The sequence below is a fragment of the Quercus robur genome, chromosome 4, assembly GCF_932294415.1.
Source record: "Quercus robur chromosome 4, dhQueRobu3.1, whole genome shotgun sequence".
Taxonomy (NCBI): Eukaryota; Viridiplantae; Streptophyta; class Magnoliopsida; order Fagales; family Fagaceae; genus Quercus; species Quercus robur.
Genome location: NC_065537.1, coordinates 19,858,238 through 19,867,312, shown reverse-complemented (window position 1 = coordinate 19,867,312; position 9,075 = coordinate 19,858,238). Strand labels below are relative to the sequence as shown.

Genomic DNA, 9,075 nt, shown 5'->3' with positions numbered 1-9,075 from the left:
AAAGTTTTGTAATTGTATTAATTTTGTTCCTTGTATTTGTAGGATTTTATTATATTGGGTTTAGTATTAAGTTGGTGAAGAATCAAGCATGCAATGAAGATCAATGCAGTTTTGCGACTAACTCGCAAGACGAAAAGGCCACGTGAGAAGCACATGCTAGAAGCTGAAGAGTCAAGTGTCAAGTTGTATTTCACAAGTACTTCGTGAGACAGGCCATCTTGCGAGATATTCATGAAACTCTCTGCCTGGAGGTAAGTGTGACTTTCTTACACTTCACCCATAATATGTCTACGCTCATTACCCACAAAAGTAAAGGAGGCTATTTAGAGAGAAAACCCTAGATAGGTTTCTACAACACACCCACCCTTATTAAAGAGAGTTACTCATCCTCAGTAGAGAAATTCTTGTAGCCTCTTCTCTTTTCCCTCTCCCATTGTTATACCTTGAGAGAAGATTTTTACCCAAACACAACTCACACATATTCAGAGTGTAGAGACTGTTTTGGAGTTTGGGAAGTTTTGGGAATTTGCCAAAAGAAACCAGTGAGACTTGGCGGATGCAATCGAGCAGTATTACGGGATTCAGAAAGCTAGTGAAGACAAGACTCCGAGAAGTTTGTTGATAACAGGAGCTTGGAGGGTTCAAGTACATTGGGTAGACTAGGCTTGGAGGATCTTTTGTTATTCGTGTACTCCAACTTATTCACTAGTGGATCGATTTCGACTTAGAGGGTTGCAGAGAGATTTTTCGCCAAGTTCTTCGATTTCCTCTTTGATCATATGTCTTGGTGTTATCTTGTGTTTGCATCTCTCTTCCCTTACTTTTTAAGCTTTATATTTATTGTTGCTTGCTTGCTTATGGCTTAGAGAGTAGTTCCAGTGATTGCGCTTCATTTACTTTTATTCCGCACTTAGATAAGTTAGAGTAAAAATAATTAAGCTATATTTTTCTTAAAATTAGGGGTCTAAACAAGTATTAGTGTTTTCACACTAATTTGAGCTTTCACATATGATACAAACCCAAACTAAAAATAGTACAAAATGCAACAAACACTATAACTAGACCATCCAAGAGTCGAAGACAGTCCCAACCATTACTCTAGTCCAAGCCAAGCTTTTTCCTCAACTACACAAGAAACTCAAACTTTCTTTTGGTCAGGAAGACTCTTAGCCTTTGTGTCCTTTTGCATGCACCTCTTAGCCCATGCAACAATGTTGGGGCACTCCACCTCTATGCTGAATTTGCCAAACATCTTAGAGGAATAGAGCCGATTGTAGAAAGTGATCAGAGCAATGTCCACAAACCCAAATGTTTCGCCCCCAAAGTAAGGCTTATCACTAAGCTCTCCCTCCAATATCTTAAAGCTTTCAATAAATTCCTTCTTCACTTCCTCACGCTCTTCTCCTTTTATGAACCATATCCTCTTTTCAGCACTGCACACCTGTATTTCATCACACCAGCATTGCATTATCACTATCCAAACAGAATGGACAATGATGAAATAATTATTTTCAAAATCAAGTGTACTAGTAGAATTTCTTTAAACCCAAGTTGGAGAAAGGAATCGGCATATCAACCATGCTTGCCTGTGTTAAAGATAGAGAGAATCCAATGCATTTGGATAAAGCTTTTCTGCTGATTTGTTTTTATTAAAAACGACAGGAAAACTTATTTATTTATTTATTAAAAGTTGGTTAAATTATAAAAACTTATAAATAAATAAATAAATTAAAAACTAAAATATATATATATATATATATGATAGAAATACTGAATGATTGTATATTGTATTTCTCAAGGATGAAAGAATATACATGAGTGCCTTTATACATGAAAGAATATACATGTGCTATACAAGTAATCTAGTTGGGCTTAAAGCCCACAACACTATACATGTTAATAGCCCCCCTCAAACTCAAGGTGGATGTGAGACCAACTTGAGGTTGTCAACCAAAGTATGAAGGCATCCTTAGGATGTGACTTGGTGAAGATATCTGCAAGTTGATCTTTAGAAGAGACTGAGATTAGCTTGAGAGCACCATGGACAAGATGATAACAGATAAAATGACAATCGATCTCGATGTGTTTAGTCCGTTCATGGAAGACATTATTGTGAGCAATATGAATGGCACTCTGGTTGTCACAATAAAGAGGAGTAGCAGAGGATGTAGACACACTTCAGTACTAGAATGGGCCACATGAGTTTGTTTCTTACTTCGCCATGAAATCAAAGAAGAACCAAGAAGAAAACAATAACCAGTGGTGGTCCTGCGATCAGTGGGATCTCTTGCCCAATCAGTATCAGAAAATGCACGGAGAATAAGAGGAGACTGAGCAGAGTAGAAAAGACCATAGAAGAGAGTGCCCTTTAGGTATCGAAGAATGCGCAGAACAGCAGCATAGTGAGTCGATTGTGGAGCAAACAGATACTGGCTCACCTGGTGAACAACATAGGAAATGTCTAGACGAGTGACAGTGAGATAGACTAGGCTACCAACCAAGCGTCTGTAAAAAGAGGGATTAGACAATGGTTTCCCCCCTGAGGGAGTCAGATATGCATTAAGCTCAACTGGAGTGTCAACAGTCTTATTATCAGTGAGTCCAACTCGAGACAAGAGTTTAGAGGCATACTTGGCTTGAGTAATATAAAGTCCATATGTAAAGTGAGTGATTTCAAGACCAAAGAAGTAGCTGAGATGTCCAAGATCTTTCATCTCACATTGCTGACTGAGAAAGTCCTTGAGTTCTTGAATGCCACTGAGGTCATCACCAGTTATGATCATATCATCCACATATAGGAGAAGTAAAATAGTGCTTTTGTCAGTGCGACGAAGAAATAAGGCAGAATCATAATAACTGGCCATGTAACCCAAGCGAGAGATGGTAGAGCTGAATTTGGCAAACCAAGCTCGTGGAGCTTGTTTAAGGCCATAAAGTGCATGTCGAAAGTGGAAAACCTTATTGGAGTCAACAGAGAGACCAAAAGGAGGTTGCATATAAACTTCTTCACTTAAATCCCCATTAAGGAATGCATTTTTGACATCCATCTGAAAAATGTCCCATTTACTGGCAGTAGAAACAGCTAAGAGGGCACGAACAGATGAGATACGAGCAACTGGAGCAAAGGTCTCTTTATAATCAATCCTATACTCCTGTGTAAAACCTTTTGCAACGAGACGAGCTTTGTACCGCTTAATGGACCCATCAGAGCGAGTCTTAATCTTATAGAACCACTTACAACCAACCACAGATTTCCTAAGGGGGAGTGTCACCAAATTCCAAGTATGATTTTTAGATAATGCATCAAGTTCCTCTTTTATTGCAATCTGCCATAAAGGGTCAGTGGAAGCCTCACGATAGGTGTGAGGCTCATGTAATGTAGCAAGGGCAGTGTAACAATGATAGTCAAGTAAATGTGCAGGAATGGATCTTACTCGAGTTGAGTGACGAGGTGGAATGTCTTGTGCAAGATCTTCAGGCGAAGCAAGACCAGGGGACCCAAGCTCAGGGTTGGGGTTAGGTAGCTCGTCTTCAACCTGTTCATCTTCCACCTATTCATTAAAGGGTGAACTAGGAAAGGGATCAATGATATCTGGTAATTGGACAGAGAAGTCTACAGGAGAATCAAGAGCAACTACAGGAGGATCAGGAGCAGCTACAGAAGGAATATGTGCCTCATCTAGAAAAAGATCTAAGACAGAGGAGGAAGATAGGGAGGTACGGAAGTGAGAGAGCTCGACAAAGAGGCGATGTTCCCAAAAGACAACATTGTGGGAGAGACGAAGACAATGAGAGACAGGATTATAACACCGATACCCCTTTTGAGTTTCACCATAGCCAAGAAAACAACAAAGCCTTGATCGAGGCTCAAGTTTGTTATGCTCATATGGCTGAAGAAGAACAAAACAAGCAGAACCGAAGGAGCGAAGATGGTGATAGTCTGGAGGTGACCCAAAAAGGCACTCATATGGAGTTTGATTTTGGATAACAGGACTTGGAATGCGATCAATAGTATGAACAGCATGAAGAGCAGCTTCGCCCCAAAAAGGAGCAGGAACTTTAACAGAGAGAATAAGAGCACAAACAATGTCAAGAATATGACGAAGTTTTCATTCGGCTCTACCATTTTGCTGAGAGGTACCTGGACAAGTTAGTTGATGAACAGTGCCATAAGAATGCAAAACAGCTTGGAAAGCATATTGAGTGTACTCAAGAGCATTATCAGATCGAAAATTTTGGATGCGTTTGGAAAATTGAGTTTCAATCATTTTTGCAAAATCAGAATATACTTGTAATAATTCAGAACAATGTTTCATTTTAAAAATCTAGCTATAGCGAGAGTAATCATCAACAAAGACAACAAAATATCGAGACCACCAATACTAGAGATAGAGGAAGGCCCCCAAACATCATAATGAATAAGGTCAAAGATATCAGTGGATATTGATTCACTAATATTGAAAAGCAAACCTGGTTGTTTTCCTAACTGACATGAGACACAATCAAACTTTTCTGTAGACACTGAACTTAACAAAACTCTAGAAGCCAGTTGTTGTACTCGAGAGGAAGATGCGTGACCAAGTCGAGCATGCCAAAGTGCAAGGGAGGGAACAAAAGAAACTACAGCAGCTGCAGCAACAGAAACAGCAGCAACAAGTGGAAGACGAAGGTTGTCCATGGGAAACATACGCCCAACTCTGGGACCGGTCCCAAACTCCTGTCCTGTCCTTGGATCCTGCATAATACACCTAGAATAATCAAAGATAATATGATAACCCAACTCAGCTAATTGTCCCACAGAGAATAAATTGTAAGAAATGTCAAGAACATTAAAGATTCCAGGAACTGAGAGGTTGAAGGTCGAAACGGAACTTATATTATGACCAAACATTGTGGAACTATTTGCTTTGCGAATATTAATAAGGTGTGGTGCAGGTTTAAGTTCAGAAAATAAAGACGAGTGAGGTGTCATGTGATTGCAACAAGTAGAATCCATAAGCCAAGAGGTAGGAGACATACTAGATAAAGCTGAGAGAGAAGAGGAATAAGATGCATTACTAACCATACGAATGACATTAGCGATGATGTTTATAAGGTCATTTCTGGAAATGGTGAAAGTAGATCTAGAAGACTAAGACTGTGGAGAGACAGGAGCCATTAGTTGGACACTCTCAGTGTTAGCAACAATAGCGGCAGAAACTGAAATAGCTAATTTGTTGCGATGATAGCAAGTCTCAATACTGTGGCCAAAACGTTTACAAAAATTGCAAAAACGTTTGCTGGATTGTCAACGACAATTGTTGCAAAAGGAAGAAGGCTTGTCCTTATTCTTCATTTAGAAGCAAAATATGTAAAAATGGACTACAAAAATGAAATCTACACAAAAAATTGGGTAAGGAGCACCTGAACTGCAAAAAGTCAATCCTGGCAAAAAGTCAACGGTCAACCTTATGAAAGTCAACGGTCAAACCTGCTAAAGTCAATGGTCAAACCCTTAGTAGTCAAATGATGACGTCAGCGACTGACGCAAGCAAGTGACGTCAGCAACGACGCAACTAGGGCTGATGTGGATGACATCAGCAATGATGTCAGTGAGAGGGTTGAGGGGCGTGTAGGCGTGTAGGGGGCACGTGACCTGGAGATGCAGCACATGGGAGCGCGTCAGGAAAAACCTAGTTGTGCAGTGGCGTATGGAGGCACGTGGGGTGCGTGAGCTACGGAACAAAACCTTTGAGCAGCGCGTGGAGGCGCGTGCAGTCTCCGATGGAGTCAAGGCTTCCATGAATGTGTAGATCGGGGCAAGTAGATCTTAGTGGTACCTTCACAAACGTAATCGGAGCAATATTTGCAGTAGTGATGCAAAGGGCAGTGGTCTGTGCAATGTGAAGCTCCTTAACGATGGCGGCTACAAGTCCAGAACCCAAGGATGACGATTGGAAGACGTCGGAGGTTCAACGGCGAGAGACTACAACGGCTGCTGTGATGGCGGAAGCGATGTTGAGAATAGAGTCACACTAATGAAGACAAGACTACTAAGAAAAGGTCAGAGCAGTGGCTCTGATACCATGATAGAAATACTGAATGATTGTATATTGTATTTCTCAAGAATGAAAAAATATACATGAGTGCCTTTATATAGGAGGCATATGAGTGCAATACAAGTAAGAGTGTAGTACAAGAATGTGTGCTATACAAGTAATCTAGTTGGGCCTAAAGCCCACAACACTATACATGTTAACAATATATATATATATATATATATATATATATTATAAGCATGTGTGTGTATATATATATATATATATATATATAAATATATAAAATTAACTACTAGACTCTCTTGATAATGTAACAAATGTCATGAGTAGAAGGAAACTAATTCCATTTGTTCTCTTGTAAAATGTTTTCCACATTTTCCAAAGTAGGTTTCACTGTAAAATCTTAGTCGACTCGAAAAGATTTTAAAGCTGACTGGAAAGTTCTGTATAAAATTTCATATGATGTTTTACCCAATAAATTTTGATAAAACATTTTTCAAATTGGTAAGCTAGCACAAACCTCCTCCCCCCACCCCCAACGCTCGAATCACATCACAAAGATCCCCTCCCTCCACCCATCTCCTTTCTTTTTTGCTCACATTGGCGATCATCATAGCGTAAATTATAGCGGTCACTTGAGCCTTGATTGTGGTGGTCATAAGATTCTAATTAGATGTGGTTGGTGGAGCCAATGGTGGTTGGGTATCAACTAATCATGGTTGGGAGGCTTTGATCACGACCAAGAGGCATTAATGGCGGCTTGGGACGCTAATTAATATGGTGGTTGGAGCCGTGGATTCGATCGGATTTGGAGTTGATGGTTGTTTGTGGTAGGGAAATTTCATAGCTTGTGCTTAGAAATTTTTTCATTTTATATTGCACCAATCATCTAAAACACGTTTTTAAAAATACAAACAAATACCAAAAGGAAAACATTTTCCCGACCCAAAAACATTTTCAACTAAAAATATTTTACATTAATTTGGAAAACATGTTACATGCAAACAAATACAAATGGAGTGTAGTTTAGATTCAATGTCCAAATTTCCAAATTATCTAACTAATTAATTCAACATGATCAATATGAAAAGCAAACATGAACCATCAATATTTCTGTTTTTCCACTTATTTTGTTCTTCTTCCTTTTTATCCAATGATATATTAGTAATCTTTTTATAACATTACGGGTTCAACTCATTTCTAATTGAATTTTATTAAATAAAAAAAAAAAATCTATTATTAATAATCGAACTATTACTAGCATGAGAGTTTTTATAGCTAGCGAATTTAGTGCAATACACCTAAGCTAAAATATTAAAAACCCACAACAGATTAAATAATACTAATACTAATACTAATAATAATTTGTTTAAAAAAAAAAGTAATAATAATTCAGATAAAATGCTCTCCTCTAATTCGTTATTGATAGCTTAGGACTAGTTTCCTGCTTCTAGAAAAATACAACTATAACTGCTAATTAAGTAAGAATACTAAATCGTGAACCAAATCAAACCGTAGAAGAATACTTCAAAAATTGCACGCAGAAACGTACTTTTTTATCAACAAAGTCAGCCCAGAACCTGGCAATGGCTCTCTGGAAAGGATCAGTAGGTAGCAATGGAGACATGGGCAGAGCTACGTTGGTGACTAGGGGGCCATGGCCCCACCAAAAGTTTTTTAAAAAATTTTAGAGTGGGTAAAATTGCATCCTTGAATCATTTTTCTATGAATTGGCCTCACATGAAAAATTATTTCCCCCCTGCCCCCATTTGTCAACGTTTAATATTTTCCCTCATTTATTATTATTTTTTACTGCTGAAACTCCTTCATATCTTGATTAGAAGTTCTACTTTTTCAATTCCCAAGCTTCAATATATTTTTTTAATCTAGTGTGAGTTGATATCATTCTTTATTGTTATTATATTGCTCTATGTTGTAAGCTGAGATTGTTGTCCGCATTTGTTGCTACTTGCTAGTAAATGTTGCTCTCTGTTACTGAATATACCTGTAGCTATTTTTTCTGCTCTATTTTGGTGTGGCCATTCTTTTGCCTTTGTATTCTTTCTTTTCTTTGCATAAAATTTATAATTTTGTCTCAGAAAATAGTGCTGAGCTTATTTGAAACTAGCAAAAATGACTTTAAGATCTTGAGAAGTACTAGAGTATTCTTCTCTTTCTATTTTTTTTTATTTTTATTAAACCAATTGATAAGATTTATTCAAAATACCAAAGTTATCTTGTATTTTTATATATAATTTCATATTGGCTTATAAGGATTTTGTTATTTTTAATTCTAAAATTTTTATATTTTCTTGTAGATGTAATTATTATATTTATATTTAATTTCTTGAATGGTTGAACTTATGGTTGTTAAAAGGACTAAGAGATACTTAGAAGGGAAAATGAACTTAAGATACTTAATTGGTCATTTAGTTTTTTTAAGTGCTAATAAGAATTACATTGATTAAACCAATGCACATAAACATATATGTAGCATTTTGAGTTTCTCTTGAATTGTGACTCACTACAAGATAGTTTAACCTCGGCCCCCCTAAACCAAAATTTCTAGCTCTGCCCCTGAATGGAGACTTGCCCTTCCAGACCTCATCTATGTACTGAATGATGACAAAAGACTCACACACCGGTTTCCCGTTGTGGATGAGAACTGGAATCATCTTGTTAACCAGGTTCATCTGCAGAAGCAGAGGGGTCTTTCGCCACAAGTCTTGCTCCTTCTACCCATAGTTGATTCCCTTCTCGGCCAACGCAATCCTAACCTTCATGCCAAACATGCTAGGCCAGAAATCTAGTAGAACCACCTCGTCTGCCATTGTCACGGAACTCAAATGATTGAAGCAATGAGGGGGAAAGTGAGATATAAAGCAAAAGGACGTGCAGGAGAGCTAGATTTATAGCACATACACAGTGGCCTGGGCTATTATTAATAAAACAGAAGCTGTAATAGGATTCTACGTCAAAGCACCAAAATAAAATACTCTATATATAAAAGTGGTGGGCTTATTGTCTTGTACTATGA

At 38.0% G+C, this 9,075-nt stretch overlaps 1 pseudogene; it reads right to left on the bottom strand.

Moving 5' to 3' along the window:
* Positions 1-1,138: 1,138 nt before the first annotated feature.
* On the bottom strand, positions 1,139-8,869 carry LOC126724385 (probable glutathione S-transferase; annotated as a pseudogene).
* Between the last annotated feature and the right edge of the window lie 206 nt (positions 8,870-9,075).